Below are 24,487 nucleotides of genomic sequence, written 5' to 3'. Positions count from 1 at the left end.
GTGACATTTCCTCACCATCTCGATTCCTGGGCTCTATTCCTGCCTCTGTGGGGAGTTTGCTGTTTGTTATAACAGGAGTCAGGACTGGTGGCTTCTCTTGCTGACTCTGCCACTTCCTTGCTGTGTAGGCCCTTGGGTAGGTCACTTCCCTTCTCTGTACCTCAGGCTTCTCCTCATCTGTCCAATGGGAACAAGGACAATTTTTGAACTCTGGGCAGTCATAAGCCTGAGTGAGATAAGGGGCGTTAAAGCCCTCTGTGAAGGAGAAAGGGGTGTTTCACAGTGTTTAACACCAAGGAATTCTGAAGTTTGCTAAAATGTCTAATCTGTGTAAACAAGAAATGGTTGTGTTAGGCCTGAATAAAGATATTGCAGACAAAACCAGGTATGCCAACCTGACCAAAGTCAGGCTAACAGAGGTTTTTGGGTAATTCCTGAGTGGAAAACACTGAGAAGCAGCAGCATGTCTCACAAGCGCTGGGAAAAAGTGAGATAAGGGAGAGGCTGCATTCCTGGTATAGTACCAACTGTGCTGTGTTAGGAACAGTTCCTTTGAAGAACTGATAAGAAATCCCAGCCTCCCTGTTTTAACTCCTTGGTTCAGTTCTCTGCCTGTTTTAACTCCCCTACATTCCTAACTTCTGGTGCTTGCTAAGATATTGTTAATCACCTAATGCTGTAAAACATGTATACTAAAAGTGTCTAGTTTCTAGTTGTTAGAAGAAGGGGGTGGGTTGCTCCAGTGAATAATTTATGACGCGATGGAACTGTCTGTATAGGCTTATACTAAGATGTAAAGAGCAGGCTGGTTCTCTCTGGAGACGAGTTGCTCTCTATTGATGCATGCACTTGTCAATAAAAAGCTTTTGATCAGACCTTGCTGGTGTTACCTGTCTCTCTTGTGGTCAGACAATGAACTTTGCCGTCTGGATTAAAGTCCCCGACAGTTGGGGCCAAACTTTTTAACCACTGCCTTTTTTAAAGCCCATTCAGAGATGGGAGTCCCTATCTCTTAGGTACCTGAGGTTCTTTGCCAGCAGGAGAGAAGAGGTTCATGCCTCTGTTTTTGTGGCCTTAACAAACCAAGTGTTGTGCCCCAGTTCTTGTCTGAGATCCCTAAAAAAGAACATCTTCTCATCCATGAACAAGACAGGACCTATCTTTCAAAGGGGAACAAAGAGACCCCTGGGACTTACAGACTAGCTAGCCTCACTTCCATAGCTGGAGAGATCCTGGAATACATTCTTAAACAATCAGTTTGTCAGCAGCACCTACAGAATGCTTTGGCTCAAAGGACTAGTGAGCATGGATTTGTCAAGAACAAATCATTCCAAACCAATCCTCTTTCCTTCTCTGGCAGGGTTCTTGGCCTAGCGGAGGTGGGTAAGCAGTAGATGAGATCTATCTTGGTGTTACTAAGGCTTTTGACAATAGTTTCAATACTGATATGGAAAATGGAGTGGAGAGCATGCTTCTAAAATTTGCAACTGACACCAAGCACTTTGGAGAACAGGATTGGCATTCAAAGCGTCCTTAACAAATTGGAGACTTGGTCTTCTTGAGCCAAACTCCATGGCTGGGCCCCTCTCTATAGATTGGGCTGAAGTGAAACCCCAGAGCCAAATCTTCCTCCTCCTGGGCAGTGCGCTCCGACCTTGAATGGTCAGATGCTTCTTAGCACTGTCAGAGCAGCTTTGGCTGGGGGATTCTCCCAGCACTTTCCAATAGTGGGAAAGTATTAAATCCCCTGACTCTCAAATCCCTGGTCCAGTCACTGCAGCGGAGCACATTCCCTCTCAAAGGTGGGGGGAGCAGCCATGAGGGCCTGCTTGTAATTGCCAGCTGTGAGAGGGAGTATGCAGCAGTGGTTAGAGAAGTCTGGACTCCTGGGTTCTGTTCCTTCTCTAGCCTGGGCGGGGGGTAGGGAGAGAGGAGGTGTGAGTGTGTCCTGGGCTGGCAGGAGGGAGCTGCTTGTCCAAAGTGACCGATGGTCTTTGTGACTGACCCCAGTGCTCGAAAGGGACGAGACTCCCCGGTTCTTGCAGCCCCAGGGATAACAAGGGGGAACGTTGAGGGGGAGCAGACCATGCAATGAACTCCTGCCAGTGTGTGTAGCTTGCACTCCCTGCACCCCTGTGGGGGGAGGAGGAGCTGCTCTGGTTGGGGCAGGGATGGGGACGGACCAAACAGGCTGGTTAGTGAGAGGCTGCCTTGACCCCAGACTCATGGCTGCTCCCCGCCCGGTTCCAGGATGGCCAGGCTCCTGAGGATGTTCAGGAAGAAGGATCTGCAGATGGCCCAGAGCCTGAGGGAAGCAGCTGCCATCTTCCCCAGGAGCGGAGCAGCCCCTCCGTCCCCTCTGGCGTAGAAGGAGCTCCTGGCCAGCCCAGGAGGTGGAAGTGCCCAGCCTGCTGGCGAAGAAATCCCGTTCCCGGCACAGGCGCCGAGGTGGGAGAGGCACTGGCCAGGCCAAAATGGAGCTGAGCCAGGATGCGACTGGGCAGGCAGGACCCAGCCCAGGAATGGAACCGGGCGGGGTGGCTCCGGGGTTTGTTGCGTCGGCAGCAGCAGCCCCAGGAGCCCAGCCCGCATTTCCAGCAGGAGGCATCGCCCTGCCCAGTCAGTGGGGACCTTCCAGCCTTCCCAGGGCAGGAAGTGGAGGATCCCTCTCCCAGTCCCAGCAGCTCTGCCTGCTCCCCATGGGACAGCAGCAGCGCCTGGGACTAGGACAGCAGCGAGGCTGACGGACGCTTCTGCTTTGTTCCAAGTGAGAGCAAGGCTGGGCTCAGGGAGGGGTGAGGAGGGGGCGGTGAACACCCTGGGCCCAGGTCCTAGAGCAGTGCTATGGGGGCTGGTCCCCAGCTCAAGTGTCGGGCCTGATATTTTGTCTCTTATATATAAGGGCTTTGTCAGCAGGAAGCTGTAGGTCACATGGTAGGAGTGACAGTGGAGTTTGAAGTGGAGCAGCAGCAGCAAGGGAGCAACGCGTGTGTGTGTGTGGATTCACTTGGTAAAAATGAAACTGCCAAGCCACTCCCTCTGCTGGAGCAAAAGCCTCTCATTTATCTCCTCAAATCCCCTCGATGAAAATCTCCACCCCTCCCCCAGCGCTGAGAGACCCCCTCAGTCCCATGGAGATTTTTAATTGTTCTAACTCTTCCTTGGCTTTGTCCAAATAGGTTTCCCAGACAAATTATCAAGGACATTTCAAATGAGAAAAACAAAACAAGCGAAAACCAGAGAAACCCCCACCACACCCTGTTTGGCTCTGAATTTTTCTACTGAAATTTGGAGACAATAAAACTCATCCCTCTGTTGGCCAGAAACCAAAGCTAGACCTTCCCCCGCTGTAGCTGTGACTTCTGCGACCAAACCACCAATGCGCTGACTCCTCTTGTGAGACATTTCTCTGCACAATACTGCTGCTAATCCAGTTATTGACTCCAGAAAACAGTTTCCTTAGCCTGGTTCCGTGTGTCACTGGTTTCTATAGCAAAGGCCAGTCCCTGGCCCTGTGGTCCAGACATCCTCATTCACATCAGGCTTCAAGTTCAGAATCATTTCCCATTCCCGCTCTGTGGGAGGGGAGACTTTTAAAAGCGCTCTCTGTGCAACTGCACATGGCTAAGCAAAGAGGATGAACCCCAAATCCCCCCTGTGCTTTGGAAGCCAGGTTTGCGGTGGGAATTCTGTAGTTCAGATGACTTCATGCCTGAGCATTGTGATTATTAACCAGTTTCCTCTGGCATTGGGCAATTTTGGGCTCACAGCTGTGATGGCCAAGTGGTTAAGGTGTTGGAGTTGAACTCTAATAGGGATCCCCTGTGCAGGTTTGAATCCTGCTTACCATGAGGTCTGTGTTTTAGCCAGTCTCTCACTTGGGCAATACCTCTGTACAGCCCCCTGAGACACTCTCAATTCTCTCCCCACCCCAAGTAAATCCTGTTCTGCTCCTTTCACAGAGATCCCTGGGACACCACCTCACACTGTGTCCCTGAGGTGTCAGGCAAACTCTCAGACCCTGTAGCCTCTGCCACTCACCGAATGCCTCATAGATCAGCCATAGGCCTGGTTCTGCTCCTCTCTCTAGCATGTGAAAGGAGCCAAGTCAGCGACTCCATGGGAGCTACAGGGCTGCAGAACTAACAGAAAAAAAAAAGTGCTCAGTGCCCCTGTTACAGGCCTTGCTGACAAGCTCCTCCTCTTCCCCTTCAGCACCTGCCAGAGATCAGCGGTTCAGGAGGTGGATGGGGAGGAGCAGGGACGGGAAGAGGTGGGGGAGGGAGAGGAATGGGGCAGGAAGGTGCAGGGTGGGAAGAGATGGGATGGGATGGTGGCTTGGGAGAAGGAGTGCAGTGGGGGTAGGGCCTGGGGCAGAAAGGAGAGGATTTGTCCCGGACCCCTCTAGGGCCGGCCGTGAAGGGAAGAACTGACTATCACAGTGAAAATAAAATTGACCATCATTGCGGGGGAGACTGAGGGAGATCCACACTCACCAGGTCTCTTCTCTCTCCCAAGGTGAGCCAGACACTGCTCTGTCCTGGCTCTCACTCTAGCAGCTGGACGCCAAGGAGCTATTTCCCCACAGGAAGTGCATTGAGTGCCCCTGTGGTGCTGGCTCTGCTGCTGCCTGTGGGGGCTGGCAGGGGGGCTGATGTCTGCACAGACTCTCAGCTGCCAGGCCAGAGGGGGCACTTCAGACCTTACCAGACTGACTCAGTGAAGACGGGGGGTTGACAGAGCAATACAGATGCTCTCCAGAGCACGGAGCAGCATCCGCCCATGCAGCCAGGCAATGAGCATTTCCCACAGCCTGGAGTCAAGGGGGAGGCAGCAGCTGCTGTTCCAGCTCCTCAGGGATAGGCCCTGTCAGCCAACAGACACTTCTTACTCACCACAGCTAAGGGCATCGGGTTCCTCTGGTGGGAGTGTGGAGCAGCCGTTCATTTTCCTGTTCCCACTCCTCTGCAGTGTGAAAATCGGGAAGGGGAGGCAGAAGCCTCACTTCCCTCTGTAAATGATACCCAGTAGGGGAAGCCAGGAAAACAGGGTGGGGTGGCAAGTGGTGGCCAGACTCTTGCTGCCAGGGTCTAGTCTAGATCAGGGTCCAGCTCAACTTCCTCTCCACACCACTGGCCCCCAGTCCCCTTCCACCAACAGGTCAACCCGGGCACTAGTGCAGGAATAGGGTGAGGAAGCAAGTCAAGCTGAGCAAGGCAGGCAAAAGCAAGTCTTGTCTTCATGGGCTACTCACAATGACATCCTTTTTGTGTGCAACTGCTGCAAAATCCTCCCAGATAGAGCTGCAACAGGCCAAAATACTTCCACAAAGTCACTCAGTTGGGAGCACAATAGACTGAAGTTTTAAAGGTCCCTGGTTCAATCCCAGGCTTTGGCAGGCCCTTTCATCCCTCTTTGTGCAGTGGTTGTTTGTTTTCTGAGAGCACAGCGGTGCCTGCACCCAAGGTGAGTCCTTGAGCTTGGACTCTGCAGTAGGAAAAGATAGTGTGGGCTTCTGCCCCTAGTTGGCTGGCCTGACCTTTAACAATGGAGGACAGGACCTGTCTCTCCTTATGAGTTATTGGTGGACCCAATATGGCAGGAAAAGAGTGAGGCAGGGTGGCCCTCAGGAATGGTGCCAGAGGGTGTGCTGGGTAGTGACAGGCAGGTAGAGGGGATGAAAACCCCTCTGTGCAGCTGAGTGAGGGCAGTACCCTGGAAAAGGCTTCTGTTAAAGTGGGCATGTGGAAGGGATTTGAGAGCCCTTGATGTTCAGTGCCTTGGAACAGTTGGACTTGGACATGGTGGGTGTTCCGGAAATGCACATTAACAACTCTAGGGTAACTCGATGGTCAGAAGGTGATTGGAGGAAGGGCCTGTCTTTCTGGTCCTCTGGGCTAGGGAATAATGATGGGGTTGGAGTCTTGTTCCCATTTGTGCTGCGAGTACAGAAGGTGCTGGAGCTCCAACCAGGGAGGGCATTACTGGTGGGCTTTGTGCTCTGTGGCACTGGTTACGGCAATATTAGTGTGTATGGTTCCCAGTTAAGGCATGAAAGGAAAGTTCTATGGAAGGAACTGGCTCCCTTCCTCTGGACCGCACAGTGTTTGGTGTCAGGGGGCGGGATTTCAATTGTTGCAGACGGCCGGAGGACTGCTGGTCCTGTTTTCCCGACCGTCAGAGGAAACTCTTCTATGATGAGCATTACCTGGTGCAGGTCTGTAGTGAGGTTGGCTTAGAGAACGTGTTTCTCTGTAGTGGAAACAGTGGTGGGTGGACAGTAGCCTCCTATTCCTCTGACCCAAGCTCACACAGCCACAGAGGGAATACACCTTTCTGCGGGGACAGGCCAGGAGTCACACTGACCGGGTTTACATGAAGGAAAGCACGTCGACAGCCCAGTGCAGAGTGGTGCAATGGACTGTTCGGATCATGCAGCTCTCACCGTGTGCTCATTGTGGGCAAATCCCTGACCTACGGCAGAGATTATTGGAAGCTGAACATCCAGAACTTGAAAGATAAAGGAGCAGGGGGGCGAGGCCTGGTGGTGTTAGCAGAACGGGAAAGCATCAGAGGGTTCTATGACAACTAGTGGGATTGGTGGGTGTCGGTGAGGGAGGAGTTGGTGGCTTTCTTCCAGCAGTCGGGCAAACACCACAACATTAAAGAAACCAGTGGTGCCAAGTCCTTCAGTGTCGCCTGTGGAATTTCCACAAGAGCATCCAGGCAGGGGAGCCAATCAGCATGTGACTGTACGACCGGATTAAGCGACAGCTGGCCAAGTTCCAGGAGATGAGGCTGCAGCTGGCCGATATGAGTGGGAGCATCGAGTGAAGGGAGGGGCGGCCTCCCCTGACATTTTTGCAGCCTGCAGGGAACTGAGACATAGCAGGGGGATGCGGGGACACAGGGCAGGACCCGCAGATCTTATAGTGCAGAACCACAGTCGATGGAAGAGGAGAGAGAGTCCTGCGAGAGGAAGCCGCTGGTGGAAAGCAATAAGTGCAGAGTGCAAACCAGCCAGCTGAGAGTCACAGGGGTCTAGAAAACAAACTAGTAGTAGGTCCCATGGTGTAATGGGCAGCACTCAGGACTCTGAATCCTGGAATCTGAGTTCAAATCTCAGTGGGACCTCTTGGAGATATGCTGGTTTGCTGCAAACTCTTGGAGCTTAATGGGCTTGGTTCCACTCTTTCTGGTTGAAGTAGGGTGAGGATTTTTTCCCCTCCTGCTGGGTGACTGATGCCCACAGGATATAGGTCTTTGATCTGGCTGGTTCAATGGATTGGCTGCTATTGGTTGGAGTCCTAGAACTTAACAGTCTGGCTGGAGATTCCTGCAACTCCACCGGAAAGGTCCTTTGGGGCCATCTGCTTGTCTCAAGTCAGGATAAAGGAAGAGGGTTGGGCGTGGGGCTAGCAACTCCACCTCGTAAAAGATCAACCTGCTACAGAAACGCCAACAATAGAGATAACAGAGACTTTTACCCGGAAAAAGAATGATCTTCAACTCGAAGATGCATGACGCTGGGTGGTAAAAGCTGTGAGGAAGCCACTAAGCCGATTACCCTTCTTGCAACCAGGAGGATTACCATGGGCACATGGAACGTGAGGACCACGTACGAGTCAGGAAAGATGGCGCAGGTTGCAGCAGAGATGAGGAGCAACAACCTGACCCTATTAGGCATTAGCGAGACAAGATGGACGCAAGCAGGACAGAGACGACTGTCGACAGGAGAGCTGTTGCTGTATTCAGGACATGAAGAGAGTGACGCACCCTACACACAGGAAGTAGGCTTCATGTTGTCCAAGCAGGCACAGAGAGCACTGATTGGATGGGATGCACATGGTCCCAGGATCATCACAGCATCCTTCAGAACTAAAATGAAGAGGATTAAGATGAATGTTGTTCAGTGCTACGCTCCAACTAATGACAGTGAAGAGGAGGACAAAGATTATTTTTACAACAGACTCCAGAAAATATTAGAGATTCTCCCAGACAAAGACATCATCATACTTATGGGAGACTTTAATGCCAAAATTGGACCTGCCAACACAGGATACGAACAAGTCATGGGGACCCACACTCTGGGAGAGATGAGTGAGAATGGAGAGAGATTTGTGGATCTGTATTTACTTAACAACCTGGTCATAGGAGGTAGCATCTTTCCTCACAAGCGGATCCACAAGAGTACCTGGGTATCACCAGCAGGCATGACAGAAAATCAGATCGATCATGTCTGCATTAGCAAGAAGTTCAGAAGATCCTTGCAGGACGTTAGAGTTAGAAGAGGAGCAGACGCGGCGTCCGACCATCACTTAGTGGTGGCCAGATTGAAGCTGAAGCTGAAAAAGAACTGGATAGACGCATCAGACAGAAGAGTGAAGTACAACGTCAGCCTTCTGAAGGACCATAAGACCAAGGAAGATTTTGGACTGAGGCTGAAGAATAAGTTTTCAGTATTACAGGATCGGTCTGAGGAAGAGGAAGACAGTGTACTAAACAGATGGCAGAAAGTGAGAGAGACACTTAGGTCAGTATGCCAGGAAGTGCTTGGAATTAAGAAACACCAGCAGAAAGAGTGGATCACAGCAGAGACCTTGATCAAGATAGAAGACAGAAAGAAGAAGAAGGCAGCAGTCAATAACAGCAGGACTAGAGCAGCAAAGGCCAAAGTTCAAAAAGAGTATGCTGAAGCCCATAGAGCAGTGAAGAGGAATATCAGGAAGGACAAGAGAGAGTATGTGGATGAACTGGCAGCAGAAGTGGAGCAGGCAGCATACAGCGGTAATATGAAACAGCTGTATGATACTACCAAGCAACTGTCTGGAAAGTTCAGCAAGCCAGAACGTCCCGTTAAAGACAAGCAGGGAAAGTCTATAACAGGAATAGAACAACAGATGAACAGATGGGCGGAGCACTTTGAAGAACTCCAGAACAGACCAGCACCACCAAATCCACCAGATATTAACTCAGCTAACGAGGACCTCCCAATTAATTGCGATCAACCAACCAGAGATGAGATCAGAAAAGCCATCACCATGATGAAGAATAGGAAGGCAGCTGGACCTGATGACATCCCAGAAGAGGCCCTGAAAGCAGACCTGGATGCTTCAGTGGAAATGCTGTACCCCCTCTTTGAGAAGATATGGGAAGAAGAAGTGATTCCGGTAGACTGGAAAGAGGGATATCTCATCAAAATCCCCAAGAAAGGAGATCTTAGCAACTGTGCCAATTATAGAGGAATCACACTCCTGTCGGTGCCGGGGAAGGTCTTCAACCGAGTCCTCTTAGAGAGAATGAAGGATGCCGTCGATCCACAGCTACAAGACGAACAGGCAGGTTTTCGGCAGAATAGATCATGCACGGACCAGATAGCAACGCTTCGCATCATAGTTGAGCAGTCTGTGGAGTGGAACTCCTCGTTGTACATCAACTTTGTTGATTATGAGAAAGCGTTCGATAGCGTGGATTGAGAGACCCTCTGGAAGCTCCTTCGGCACTACGGCATCCCAGCAAAGGTGGTCAACTTGATCAAGAACTCATATGACGGTATACACTGTAGAGTGATCCATGGAGGGCAGCTTACTAACAGCTTCCAGGTGCAAACTGGAGTCAGGAAAGGATGCTTGTTGTCACCACTTCTCTTTCTCCTCGTCATCGATTGGATTATGAAGACATCCACTTACGAGTGTAGGAACGGAATCCAGTGGACGTTGTGGACCCAGCTTGATGACCTGGACTTTGCTGACGACCTTGCACTCCTTTCGCACAGTAAACAGCAGATGCAAGAGAAGACCAACGTAGTGGCAGCCACGTCATCACAGGTTGGCCTCAACATTCACAAGGACAAGACCAAGATCCTTAGGATTAACTCCATCAGCAATGACCCAGTCACACTGAATGGAAGCCCCCTGGAAGAAGTGCAGTCCTTCACCTACCTAGGTAGCATCATCGACCAGCAGGGTGGCACAGACGCAGACATCAAAGTAAGGATTGGTAAGGCAAGAGCAGCCTTCTTACAGCTCAAGAACATCTGGAGCTCCAGAGAGCTGTCTTTGGCAATAAAAATTCGACTGTTCAACTCCAGTGTAAAATCAGTCCTACTGTATGGAGCTGAAACCTGGAGGACAACCAAAACAACCGTCAGGAAGATCCGGACCTTCATTAATAGCTGCCTCAGAAGGATTCTCCAGATCCGCTGGCCAGACACCATCAGTAACATCCACCTCTTGGAGACGACCTGTCAACTCCCAGCAGAGGAAGAAATCAGAAGGAGAAGGTGGGGTTGGATAGGACATACACTACGTAAGCAGCCAACTAACATCACCAGACAGGCAGTGCGGTGGAACCCCAAAGGCAAGCGGAAAAGAGGCCGTCCAAGAAACACCTGGCGACGCGACCTTCAGGCTGTTAGCAAAAAAATGGGCTATACCTGGAACCAGCTAGAGCGAATGGCCCAGGATAGAGGACTCTGGAGATCTGTGGTTGGCGGCCCATACCCCGATTGGGGTGACGGGCATGAGTGAGTGAGTGGAGATTCCTGCAGGTTGACCGGATGGTTGTTTCTTGCTGCTTCACCTGATGTCCACAACTTTGGTCTCTGTACCTGCAGCTGCCACACTCTTCCTCTTGTCTATATGGCATTTAAAGGAAGGAGTGCCAGGGCCAGGCTTCATAGTCAGGGCTAGGCAGGAGGGGGGAAGAGCCCACTGAAGACCACATGCAGACCAGCATGCAGGGCGGCTGTTGATGCTCTGTGGCCATTATCGAAGATGGTAGGAAAGCAGGGCCAGCCCCCCTGGTGGCACCTCTTACCGTTCCCATCAAGGTGCTCACTTTTGCAATGGAGCAGGAGCTTTTACCCCAAGAGGCTTTTCCGCAGCTGCCAAGAAGCAGAGAAACACTCAGACTCCTAAGGCGCTATGTAGCAAGTACTCTCCAGCACAGGGGCAGACGCACACGCTAGCCTGGGTAGCTGCCCATTTTCTTTGGCAAGTCAGGAATGGCAAAGGATAGACTGGAAGCACCTGGGGCTCATGCCCCAGCCTTTGTGATGCCCAAACCCCAACTCCTTCTCAGGGCTCTAGCTGAAGCCAGAGCATGGGCCTGAGCAGCCAAGAAGAGGTTCCAACCCTGAAGGGAGCAGGACTTTCAGCATGAAGGTAAAACTGCAGAAAAACAACCATGAAGGAACTTGAACCCTCCATCTTCTGATCCAAAATCAGACGCCTTATCCATTAGGCCACATGAAGGAAAAAAAAAAAAGCTACGTCAAGCACTTCTTTGGAAAAGGTGGACACTGTGTTTCTTGGGTCATCTAGTATCAGAGGGTAGCCGTGTTAGTCTGGATCTGTAAAAGCAGCAAAGAATCCTGTGGCACCTTATAGACTAACAGACGTTTTGGAGCATGAGCTTTCGTGGGTGAATACCCACTTCCTCAGATGCATGTAATGGAAATATCCAGGGGCAGGTATATATATGTGTGCTAGCAAGCAAGCTAGAGATAACGAGGTCAGTTCAATCAGGGAGGATGAGGCCCTGTTCTAGCAGTTGAGGTGTGAAAACCAAGAGAGGAGAAACTGGTTCTGTAATTGGCAAGCCATTCACAGTCTTTGTTCAATCCTGAGCTGATGGTGTCAAATTTGCAGATGAACTGAAGCTCAGCAGTTTCTCTTTGAAGTCTGGTCCTGAAGTTTTTTTGCTGCAGGATGGCCACCTTAAGGTCTGCTATAGTGTGGCCAGGGAGGTTGAAGTGCTCTCCTACAGGTTTTTGTATATTGCCATTCCTAATGTCTGATTTGTGTCCATTTATCCTTTTCCGTAGAGACTGTCCGGTTTGGCCGATGTACATAGCAGAGGGGCATTGCTGGCATATGATGGCGTATATTACATTGGTGGATGTGCAGGTGAATGAACCAGTGATGGTGTGGCTGATCTGGTTAGGTCCTGTGATGGTGTCGCTGGTGTAGATATGTGGGCAGAGTTGGCATCGAGGTTTGTTGCATGGATTGGTTCCTGAGCTAGAGTTATTATGGTGTGGGTGTGCAGTTACTGGTGAGAATATGTTTCAGGTTGGCAGGTTGTCTGTGAGCAAGGATTGGCCTGCCACCCAAGGCCTGTGAAAGTGTGGGATCATTGTCCAGGATGGGTTGTAGATCCTTGATGATGCGTTGGAGGGGTTTTAGCTGGGGGCTGTATGTGATGGCCAGTGGAGTCCTGTTGGTTTCTCTCTTGGGTTTGTCTTGCAGTAGGAGGCTTCTGGGTACACGTCTGGCTCTGTTGATCTGTTTCCTTATTTCCTCGTGCGGGTATTGTAGTTTTGAGAATGCTTGGTGGAGATTTTGTAGGTGTTGGTATCTGTCTGAGGGGTCAGAGCAGATGCGGTTGTACCTCAGTGCTTGGCTGTAGACAATGGATCGTGTGATGTGCCCGGGATGGAAGCTGGAGGCATGAAGGTAGGCATAGCGGTCGGTGGGTTTTCGATATAGGGTGGTGTTAATGTGACCCTCACTTATTTGCACCGTGGTGTCAAGAAAGTGGACCTCCCGTGTAGATTGATCCAGGCTGAGGTTGATGGTGGGGTGGAAGCTGTTGAAATCATGGTGGAATTTTTCCAGAGTCTCCTTCCCATGGGTCCAGATGATGAAGATGTCATCAATGTAGCGTAGATAGAGAAGGGGTGTGAGTGGACGAGAGCTGAGGAAGCGTTGTTCCAGGTCGGCCATGAAGATATTGGCATATTGTGGGGCCATGCGGGTGCCCATAGCAGTGCCACTGATCTGGAGATATATATTGTCATCAAATTTGAAATAGTTGTGTGTAAGTATAAAGGCACAGAGCTCAGCAGCCAGTTGTGCTGTGGCATCATCAGGGATAGTGTTCCTGACAGCTTGTATTCCATCTGTGTGTGGGATGTTTGTGTAGAGAGCCTCTACATCCATGGTGGCTAGGATGGTGTTTTCTGGGAGGTCACCAATGCATTGTAGTTTCCTCAGGAAATCAGTGGTGTCGCGGAGATAGCTGGGAGTGCTGGTGGCATAGGGTCTGAGTAGGGTCTACAGCCAAGCACTGAGGTACAACCGCATCTGCTCTGACCCCTCAGACAGAGACCAACACCTACAAAATCTCCACCAAGCATTCTCAAAACTACAATACCCGCACGAGGAAATAAGGAAACAGATCAACAGAGCCAGACGTGTACCCAGAAGCCTCCTACTGCAAGACAAACCCAAGAGAGAAACCAACAGGACTCCACTGGCCATCACATACAGCCCCCAGCTAAAACCCCTCCAACGCATCATCAAGGATCTACAACCCATCCTGGACAATGATCCCACACTTTCACAGGCCTTGGGTGGCAGGCCAATCCTTGCTCACAGACAACCTGCCAACCTGAAACATATTCTCACCAGTAACTGCACACCACACCATAATAACTCTAGCTCAGGAACCAATCCATGCAACAAACCTCGATGCCAACTCTGCCCACATATCTACACCAGCGACACCATCACAGGACCTAACCAGATCAGCCACACCATCACTGGTTCATTCACCTGCACATCCACCAATGTAATATACGCCATCATATGCCAGCAATGCCCCTCTGCTATGTACATCGGCCAAACCGGACAGTCTCTACGGAAAAGGATAAATGGACACAAATCAGACATTAGGAATGGCAATATACAAAAACCTGTAGGAGAGCACTTCAACCTCCCTGGCCACACTATAGCAGACCTTAAGGTGGCCATCCTGCAGCAAAAAAACTTCAGGACCAGACTTCAAAGAGAAACTGCTGAGCTTCAGTTCATCTGCAAATTTGACACCATCAGCTCAGGATTGAACAAAGACTGTGAATGGCTTGCCAATTACAGAACCAGTTTCTCCTCTCTTGGTTTTCACACCTCAACTGCTAGAACAGGGCCTCATCCTCCCTGATTGAACTGACCTCGTTATCTCTAGCTTGCTTGCTAGCACACATATATATACCTGCCCCTGGATATTTCCATTACATGCATCTGAGGAAGTGGGTATTCACCCACGAAAGCTCATGCTCCAAAACGTCTGTTAGTCTATAAGGTGCCACAGGATTCTTTGGGTCATCTACTGAGGGGGGCTGAGACTCTCTAGGCAGAAGAAGTAAAGTTCCCAGTGACATGTGAGACTTAATTCTATGGAACCAGGTGTAGGACTTTGGCAGGAGGCTTAGGCAGGGGGGATTGGGATGCAGCAGACGGACCAGCTGTCTAGGTGTGGAGATTTAGTCATATTGAGGCATAGGAGGGGGAGGAGGAGGAATCTTGCTGACAGGCAGTGGCTGTGCAGAAAAAGAGCAGGAGTTCTTGGGACTTTTTTTGCCTCTCGTTTGCCTGCCTGCTCACTCTTCTGGTGAACGGTGAAGATGCTCTCAATAAGCACAGGTAGCTCAGTTGATAGAGCATCAAACTCTTAATCTGAGAGTCCAGAGTTCAAGCCCCTCTCGGGGCACTCAGCTTTTAAGTTGCCTTGTGTGCCAGGAGCCAAATTCTGTCCACAGCCACACACACATTCCCAGAAGCCGTGGTCACTTCCTGGAAAGGTTCCTTTCCTTAGGAATCAGGAGAGAGGTCACATCTGCAGGTGTAGAAAGCGCAGTCTCTGGCAGCCAGGAAGTGCTGTGGGGCCAGATGCTGAGAAAGCCCAGAGGGGGAGCAGCAGAGATGGGGGAAAGGGAGAGAGAGAAGCAATGATTACAAAGGGCAAGTGTACAGGGGGTTCTGGTCTGGCTATTGTTGGGAACTTCTCTGGCTTCTACACGATCCCGGTGGAATTGGCCAGCGAAAGGATCTGAGTCCCCACCCCCTTATCCAGAGACTGCCTGACCTCAAGGACTCTCTTTCTACTCTTGTGTGTGGCAGAGACCTCGTAACCCCAACAAGGCTGGGCCCAGAATTCCTAGGGGACTTGACCCCCAATCTTGTCATGCTCACTTAGAAAAGAGTGTCACGGACTCACAGATTGTGCTCACTCGTAGCCCTGTGCGGTCCATGGGGGGTGCCCCTTTCAGTGTGACAGCCCTTCTCGTGGGTCCACTCTATCTTGGGGTCAGGCCCCTCCACCTCCTGGAGCCGCACCTCTCGGAGCCTTAGCACACTTGTTTCTCGCCATGGGCCCCCTCAGGGAGTCCACGTGCTCTGGACCCCCTCGGGCCTCCTCACCCCCAAAGGGGTTGATGCAACCCTGCTCTCTGGACCAGAGTGACTCTCAGCCAGCATAAAACAGGAAGGTTTATTGAGCGTTGAACACAGCACAGGAAACTCTCAGGGCCTCAGGCCTGGCCTCCCTCAGCACAGCCTATCCCAGTATCCCTGCAGTCAGGTGGGCTCTGCCTGCTCCTCCTCTCCAGCCCAGAGCTCCCCCTGCTTCCCAGCTGTGCCTCCAATATTCCTGGCCCCAAGCCCTGCCTCTGTCCATTGTCTTCTCTCCAGGTAAACAGGGTTGCCTGGGCCTCCTCTCCTCTCAGCCCTCCTCTGGCCCCCTCGGGCTGGAACTGGCTGGTCAGGTCACTGTGGTCCTCTCTTCGCAGTCCATTGTCCTTCCACTAGCCAGAACCGGCTTTGACTCCTGAGCTGGGTCACCAGGTCACCAGTCGCTGGGGTCTCCATCCTCCAGGCCATCCCCCGGGGTCCCAAGTGCCCTCTCCAGTCCTCTGTAACAATAAACTCCCTCTTCCCTCACCTTGTTAAACCAGTAACACCTGGGGGCACTGAATCCCCCTCACTCTGCCTGCAACCCACTGGAAAACACAGAAAAACCAAGAAAACCCCCCACTTCGTCACACGGGCTGGGGTGTCCCCACTCTGGGGTACTTCTCTCCGCTCTGGGCACTTCCCTGACCCACTCCTCATTTCATATGCTTCAAGCAAATACCATTTACTACCCAGAAATCAATGTAAAACATAAGGAAAGATGGGAAAGGAAAACACATCACCCTGTTCTGTGGTGCAGGGAGATCACAACCAGCATCTCTGGAGTGTCAGGGCAGGTCACAGTCTCTCCCTCACATGTCCCAGGCCTCCTTCCCAGGCCATGGCTGTGCTGCAGGGACACCACTACAGGCTGGACACTTGCTCTGGCAATGGCCACATGCTTTAGGTGACAGGCCTCTTGTTCCCAGTGTCTTCCCCCATGTAGGGGACTCAATCCCTCCCACCCCTGAAAGTCTGGACTGAAAGTCCTCTTGACTGGTCGCATCTCCTTGTGCTGGGCCTTCTGCCCAGGGTCCTCCTCGCTTTCCCAAGCTGCTCACTGCACCCACCTCCAGCCCCAGTGCTGCTGCAGCTCTGCCTCCAGCTCCCTGAGCTGCTCCTCTGGCTTCGCTTGCTGCAGCTCGGCTCCCAGCACAGATCTGCTCTAGTTCTCCCTGGCTGGCACAGCTCTCCTCCCTGGCTCTTCTCGGGCTCCTGCTCTCTCCTTAGCTCCGCCCCATTCTGGCCCAGGCAGTTCCAGCTCACATGGAGGATGGGACCCCCTGGCCTGGTGACTCCCTCATTACACTGCCTGACCTGTCAGTGTGGCTAACTTGGAGCTTTGGCCTCTTTCCATTGCCCCTGGGCACTGTCAGTCTCAGGGTCCTGATTTCCCATTGACCCTTCCCCCTTCTATTGGAACTGGGAACTAGCGAACTGAAAACCCCAGTAAGTTTAAGGGGCCAAGAGTCCCTTACATGAGCCAGCCCCATGAGAGTCACCAATGTCCAGGGAAGTCAGTACAAGCTGGTTCCATGGTGTAATGGGCAGCACTCAGGACTCTGAATTCTGCAATCTGAGTTCAAATTGCTGTGGGACCTTATGCTGGCTTGTGGTAAATCTCTGGAACTCAAAATACTTAACTTTTCTGTTTCCAGCTATGCAAGAGCAAATCCTTCTTCTCCTGTTGGGTGACTCACACCCACTGGAGGCAGGCCTCTGGTCAGGATGGCTGCAATGGGTTGGGGCTCTAAAACTGGCTATTGATGCCTGCAGTTCAGTGGTTTGACCTGGTGGTTGGGATTCTTGCTGCTTCACGTGATGCCCACAAGTTTGACTCTTGTATTTCCTACCACACTTTTCCTCTTGCCCACATGGGGCTTGAAGAAAGCAGTGCCAGGGCCAGGCTTCATAGTCAGGGGTAGGCAGGAGGGAGAAAGAGTCCCAGGCTGGAGCCCAGCACATTCAGGGAGGGAATCTGGCTCAAGATTCCAAAACTGATTACAAATTCTTTTAACACTGAAGTGGGACCCTGATATGATTTTAATAATACAGTGATTGGAGCCTGTTGGGCCGTGGTTAACAGGAGGAGAATGATCCAGATGTCTGGCAGGGGACTGAACTGAATAGCAGTAGCTGGTTCATAAGAACCCAACATGCTGCTCTGCCAGCCTGAGAAACTCATACTGAATTTGATCATCAGAAATGTCAGTGATTGTCTTAGAGAATAACCTGCCCTAACATCTATTTCACAGCCAGCTCAGTAAGTGCACGGTGAGTAGGGGGCTGGGACCTCAGAGAATCCTGAGTCAACCAAACCATCTAGCAGGTTACTTGGAGTTTCTATTTCAAATTCCCAAGAAGTTCACAGATAACGTGCTGGGATGAGGGCCCAGGACACAGCTGGACATGCCCAAAAAGTGGAGAATTCTCTAGCGACTCCTGGTGATCAAACTGACATTGCAAGAGATGGGCCATTTTTGCCATAGGAGGGATAAATGACTGCACAGTTATTTGTGGGATAGGGTCATATAGTGATGCCAGGCACATGTTCAGGTCAGTGTATTTGTGTCGGGTTTATGAGTAAATGTGCATCATCCCTCAGAGAGTTTTTATTTTCTATTGGAAATTTGCGTTTGCTTCACATGACGCAGACACGGTGACGTATACAGTGCAGGGGATATCACCATGGAGCTACTTTTTTCTTTCTCTCAGGGCTCCAATTTTCCTCCATGAGCCCTGAGTAGAGCCCAGGTCGGTCTTTGCCAGAAGATCATGGGTCACAATTATTAAACTATTTACTTTGTGCGGGAAAGCAAATTTGTAAAATTCTGTGGGATCCAGGCAAACAACTGAGAATATCTCAGGGAGGGATCAAAGCCACGGGTTTTACTCCCAGAGCCAGAGCTAAACTTCCCCAGCGTTTAGAGTGTTGGGTGGGGTCATTAGTCCAATTTGGGTTGCAAAAGTGGTGGCCTTAGGGGCACTCGCTAATTTTTGTTCAAGCCTTTTTATTACACTTTTAACCACTGGGCCTTCTATTTCCAGCCAATACTTATCTAAAAGGGAAAGTTAAAGAAGTGATTCCCAGTCTTGATTTTGCTGCTTATAGATGTAGCCTGCAAAGTAAAGAAAGTGTCTTTTTAATCCCATCATGTGTTTGGTTTGGGTTTTACTTCTGTAAGAGAAGTGAATCCGGACAGTATAAGGAATAAAAACAATACAGAACTAAAGGTGCAGCAGCGCCCATCCTCCAATGTCTTTCAATAGAAGCTTCTCCTTACTTAGGGAGTGAGACCAATGGACGTCTGACACGTTAGTCCTTAACTATTGGCTAAGAGTATCACATGGACATTGTATGAAAGGAGATGAGTCATTTAAATGGGGCGGTTGATTAAAGATGGAAGCACTTAGCAGGCCCTGGCCAACCCCAGCGGTCAAGCTGCTCATGAAGAGCCCTTATAAAGGCGATGTTGTGGGACCTGTAAAAATGGGACATTTCACAGACTCATGGATAATGTACTTGTGTCCCACAAGGCGTCTGCCACGCACACTTAGCCCATGTCCACATTTACAGTGGCACAGCTGTACTGATACAGCCGAGGGGGTGTAAAAGCGCTCGTGTAGCCGGGTTATGCCGAAGGGAGAGAACTCTCCCAGTGACAGAATAAAACCAGCGCCAAGGGTGATGGGAGCCACATCGGCAGGAGACAGGAGTGACAAGAGCACTTAAGCTGGCAAAATGTCACTCAGGGCGGGGAAGGGGTGGTTTCAGAGCCCTGATCAACAAAAGTTTTGCCAACATAGGTGCTAGTGTAGACATGGCCGTGGAGGATGCAATGGTCTGTTCCCCCACCTGGGCGGAGCACCCCTCATTTACAGGGTTTGTTAACAAGCCCTTCTGTCAAGCTCAGAGTTTCACAATCCTTAGAGCACCTTCCACTTACAAAGTGTCTCTGACAGATGCTGTTTCCTTCAACACTGTGACACACTCTGATCCCTGGCTTAGACCTTCTTATTGAGAAACAGCCCTTAATGTCATGCCCCCTCTGTGTTATTTCTAGTGTAGCAAAGAGAGTGCTATTCAGTGTATTTCCCATCTCTCCTGAGCTCAGGTCTCTCTGAATCACTCACACTGCTGAATGGAGAGAGCCGGTGGGATGAGAGAGCTGAGATTTCCCTCCATGGTGCATGGGGCAGAGGGCTGGATGAGCAGTGAGACATAAGCCATACCAGCATAGTGAGCAGCTCCAGTGCGGAGTCGCTGAGAAGGGCCCAGGGTGCAAGAAATGAGACTCCTCTGACTTGCTATGACAACTCCATGGCTGAGACAGCCCAGGCAGGAATTGCTGAGGACGTCGGTGTGGTTTGTTCAGGTGATTCATTTCCAAATCTCTCAAACATTCTCTATTCAGTAGGAAAATACACATTTTGAGCCAGGCTCTATCCCTGCAGGGAGCAGGCGGATCAGACTGGTGAATGGGGCAGGTCGCTGCGCTGGGAGGGTGGAGATTTATTACAGTGGCAGCTGAGGGACAGTCTGTGATGATTTCAGGGACCTGCCAGACTCCAACATCATTTGCAAACAACTGGGATGTGGATGTGCCAGCAATGCAACTGTCTCTGCTCATTATGGTAAAGAATCTGGGCAGATCTGGCTGGATGACGTGAACAGCTCTGGGAACGAATCCGATCTCTGGGAGTGTCCTTCCAGGGGCTGGGCCCAGAGATGCAGAAACAAAGAGGACGCGAGAGTTATCTGCTGACGTCTGTTCTGGTAATGCTCTTGTGAGCGAGGTTACCAGAGGATTTAACAGAGGGGGTAGATGTTTCAGGAGATTGCTGAGAATGATCCTCTGTCTGACTGTCTCTGCCTCCCTTTCCCTTGTGTAGCTACCTATCAGGATCACCATTAGAAAGTCCTTGGGTCCCACCCAGAGGTACTGGAGATAGTGCAAGATTCCCTGATGTACGAATGCTGCATCTCAGGTGTCTGAAGGAGACTGTATCCCGGACACCAGTGACAGAAAAGGATTTAGGGTCCTAGTGAAGAAATAACAGAACATGAGCTCCCAGTGCCGGGTGTGGCAACACGGGCTAATGCGAACCTTGGATGTACAAACGGGAGCAGTGAGTAGGAGTGGGGACTAAATCATACTGTTGTATATTGCACTGGTGAGACACAGATTAGAATCCTGTGTCCAGTTCTGATGTCCACAGAAATTGGAAAGGGAGCAGAGCTGAGCCACAAAAGTGACTGATGGCCAGAATAAAAGCCTTCCGGTGAGAGATTTAAGCATGGATCTAACAACCCTTCCAGTCAATTTTGTGTCTGTATTTGAGGAAAAGCCAGATGGTGAAGTCGTATCATATGATGCTGCTCTTTACATTCCACTAGTATCTCTGGAGGGTGTGAAACAGCGGCAACTAACATTATAGACAGTAAAATCAGCAGGTCCAGATCACTTGAATTCAAGAGTTTGAAAAGACCTGGCAGAGAAGCTCACTGGACTGTAAATGTTGATTCTCAATAAGCCTTGGAACACTGAGGAAGTTCCAGAAGACTGGAAGAAAACTAACGTTGTGCCAGTATTTGAAAAGAGTAAATAGAAGGTTTAAGGTAATTATAGGCCGGTCAGTCTCACATCAATTGCTGGTAAGATAGTGGAGCGACTAAGGAACTCCATTAATAAAAAATTAAAGGAGGGTAATATAATTAATGCCAGTCACCACTGAGAATAAAATTAGAATAATCAAAAATTATTTATGGAAAACAAATCCTGTCCAGTGTGGCTGATAAAGGGATTAGTGTTGATGTAAGACTTAGATTTTTGTAAGATGTTTGACGTGGTACAGCACAAACTTTGGTGAAAAAACTAGAACGATACAAACTGAACATGGCACACATTAAATGGATGAAAAGCTGGCTAAGTGATGGGTTTCCAAATAGAATTGTAAACAGGGGATCGGCACCAAGCAGTGTGTTTCTAGCTGTGTTTATAAAAATATAAAATAACTTACAGACCAGGAGTATTCCTAATGGCACAGGTGTGCCTGCTTCTCCTGGCACGTTTTTTCCAGTTGGACATATGTTAGAAAGACTCAACCTGATCTCATCTTCAATTTTCAGCCTTTCAGCCAGTTCAGGGTGCAGGCAGGGAGTACCTAGGGGCTGTATGCAGGCAGGGGTGAGGGTGGCTAGAGATTACTCCAGAGATATACAGAAGAAGCCTCGTGCTGCCCACAGTCCTTGCACCCAGGGAACCCGCGGGATGATGAGCCGCTGGGACACTAAACGGATCCATGTCCAGGGATGTGACAGGCTACTTCCATGAGCACAAAGCAGCAAACCCCGCAATGGCCCCAGCTCCCCATGACGCGGAGGGCGAGCGCTGGCAGGGGAAGGCAGGGCACACAGGGCTGGCTCGGGGGGCTCTTTAGTTTGCCAGCATGAACAGTGGGGAGAGGGCAGGCAGCTGGCAAAGCGAAGCCCAGGGGCAGCTGTTAGGATGTGGATGTTCACGCCTGCCTGGAAAGGCCTAGACATTAACAATGGAGGTAGATGATTCTCATGTAGCTAGTCACAGAGGTAGGAAAGAAAGAATCACAATCACTGTTTGCCGGTGTAAGGGCTTCTCTTACTGGGACAGCCCTGCTCTTTGGCTATGCCACAGGGGCAGCCATAGGCTGGGAAGTGAACAGTCTCGTCATCACCAGTCACACTGAAATAAGGTGTTACTGAGCTATTCAGAATACTGTCCTGTCCTGACAATCCTCAGCACCACTAGGTAAAGATGGTTAAAGAAAACTTAGTTTGGTAGCATCCTGTCTGGCAAGAACTCACTTATCAATAGCAGGGGTGTGACACCCTCATTTCTGTGTTGTTCTATCACTGTAGTCCCCACTTCCCTATTGTTTGTATAATCTCTGTTTGGTTCTGTGATTGTTTCTGTCTGTTGTATAATTAATTTTGTTGGGTGTAAACCGATTAAGGAGGTGGGATATGATTGCTTAGATAATCATGTTACACTATGCTAGGATTGGTTAGTTACATTTCAGTAAAATGATTGGTTAGGATATAGCTAAGCAGAACTCAGGTTTTACTATATAGTCTGCAGTCAGTCAGGAAGTAAGTGGGGGAATAGGCATCATGTTTTGCTAAGGTGGGGGAATGGGAACAGGCACAGGCAAGGCTCTGTGGCATCAGAGCAGGGATGGGGTGTCATAACCTAGTCCCAGATTTGGACCTTAGCGTCCAAAATATGGGGGTTAGCATGAAAACCTCCAAGCTTAGTTACCAGCTTGGACCTGGTAAAGCTGCCACCACCCAAAAAATTAGAGTGTCAGGCCTGCTGACACAATTAAAATCCCCCCCAACAACAAACATCATGCAGTCCAGAGGAAGGGAGCCATTGATCTTCCCTTTCATGCCTTAACTGGGGACCATACACACCTAATATAGCAGTAACCAGTGCCACAGAGCACAAAGTCTACCAGTAATGCCCTCCCTGGTCAGATCTCCACCACCTTCTGTACTCGCACCGCGGATGTGAAAAACAAGACTCCAACCCCATCATTCTTCCCTGGCCTGGCGGCCCTTCCTCCAATCACCCTCTGCCCATTGATCTACCCTAAAGTCATGAATGTGCATTTCCTGAACACCCACCATGTCAAAGTCCAGCTGCTCCAAGGCACTGAACATCAAGCACTTCTTCTTGGGCCCCCAAATCCCTGCCACCCTCCACATGGCCACTTTTACAGATGCCCTTCCCTTGTACTGCCATTGCTCAGCTGCGCAGAGGAGTTTTCATCCCCAATCCCTGCCAAGCAGCCCTCAGGCACCATTCCTGAGGGTCACCCTGCCTAAACTCTCTTCCAGCCATGTTGGGAAAGACAGCTCCCATCCTTAGGGGTCTGGTGGGCCAACTAGGGACAGGAGCCCATTCTATGTTTTCCTACTGCAGAGCCCAAGATCAGAGACTCACCTTCAGTGCCACCCAGAGGGAAGGCAAGTGGGGCAATTGCCCCAGGCCCTGCAGGGACCCCATGAGAATACAGTATTGCAACTTTTTTTTTAATGGAAGGGGCCCCCAAAGTTGCATTGCCCCCAGCCAGCCCTGCTAACCTTGGGTGCAGGCACTGCTGTGTTTCCAGAAAGCAAGCTGCCCCTGCACAAAGAGAGATGAAAGAACCTGCCAAAGGCCAAGATTGAACCAGGGAACCTTTAGATCTTCAATCTAACGCTCTCTCAACAAAGCTACTTTGGCAGCTGGGTGGCAGCATTTTGGCTGCTGCTTCTCTGCCCGGGATGTTTTTGCAGCAATTACACACAAAAAGGACGTCGTGAGTGGCCCATGAAGACAAGACTTGCTTTTGCCTGCCTTGCTCAGCTTGACTTGCTTCCCTGCCCCGTTCCTGCCCTAGTTCCTGGGTTGACCTGGTGGTGGAAGGGGACTGGGGGCCAGTGGCATGAGGAGGAAGTTGAGCTGGACCCTGAGCTAGACTAGACCCTGGTGACGAGAGTCTGGCCATCACTTGCTGCCCCACCCTGTGGTCCCGGCTTCCCCCACTGGGCGTAATTTCGGGAGGGAAATGGGGCTTCTGCCTCCCCTCCCCAATTTTCACAATGCAGAGGAGTGCGAACAGGAAAACGAACGGCTGCTCCACACTCCCACCGGAGGAACCCGGCACCCTTAGCTGTGGTGATTAAGAAGTGTCTGTTGGCTGATAGGGCCTGTCCCTGAGGAACTGGAACAGCAGCTGCCGCCTCCCCCTAGACTCCAGGCTGTGGGAAATGCTCATTGCCTGGCTGCATGGGCGGATGCTGCTCCGTGCTCTGGAGAGAGTCTGTATTGCTCTGTCAACTCCCCATCTTCACTGAGCCGGTCTGGTAAGGTCCCAAGTGCACCCTCCAGCCTGGCTACTGAGATTCTGTGCAGACATCAACCCCCCTGCCAGCTCCTACAGACAGCAGCAGTGCCAGCTCCCCTAGCACCACACTGGCACTCAATGCACTTCTTGTGGGGAAATGGTTCCTTGGCATCCAGCTGCTAGAGTGAGGCCAGGAGAGAGCAGTGTCTGGCTCACCGTGCGGGAAAGAAGAGACTTGATGAATGCAGATCTCCCTCTGTCTCCCCTGCAATGCTGGTCAGTTGTATTGTCACTGTGATAGTCAGTGCTTGCCTTCAGGGCCGGCCCTAGAGGGGTCTGGGGTCCGGGACAAATCCCCCCTTTCCTCCCCAGGCCCTGCCCCC

At 50.7% G+C, this 24,487-nt stretch overlaps 2 protein-coding genes and 1 non-coding gene across 3 annotated transcripts in view; 1 reads left to right on the top strand and 2 right to left on the bottom strand.

Moving 5' to 3' along the window:
* LOC127052619 (major centromere autoantigen B-like) overlaps nt 1–24,487 on the bottom strand; it is a 362,626-nt gene that overhangs the window by 149,270 nt on the left and 188,869 nt on the right. The gene's annotated exons all lie outside the window — the stretch shown is intronic.
* LOC127052532 (zinc finger protein 92-like) overlaps nt 1–24,487 on the bottom strand; it is a 153,186-nt gene that overhangs the window by 74,276 nt on the left and 54,423 nt on the right. The gene's annotated exons all lie outside the window — the stretch shown is intronic.
* TRNAQ-CUG (transfer RNA glutamine (anticodon CUG)) lies at nt 7,063–7,134 on the top strand. The gene has a single exon. It is a non-coding gene; the product is annotated as a tRNA-Gln (tRNA).

This window comes from Gopherus flavomarginatus, chromosome 5 (genome assembly GCF_025201925.1).
Source record: "Gopherus flavomarginatus isolate rGopFla2 chromosome 5, rGopFla2.mat.asm, whole genome shotgun sequence".
NCBI lineage: Eukaryota > Metazoa > Chordata > Testudines > Testudinidae > Gopherus > Gopherus flavomarginatus.
This window is presented reverse-complemented; position numbering and strand designations above follow the sequence as displayed.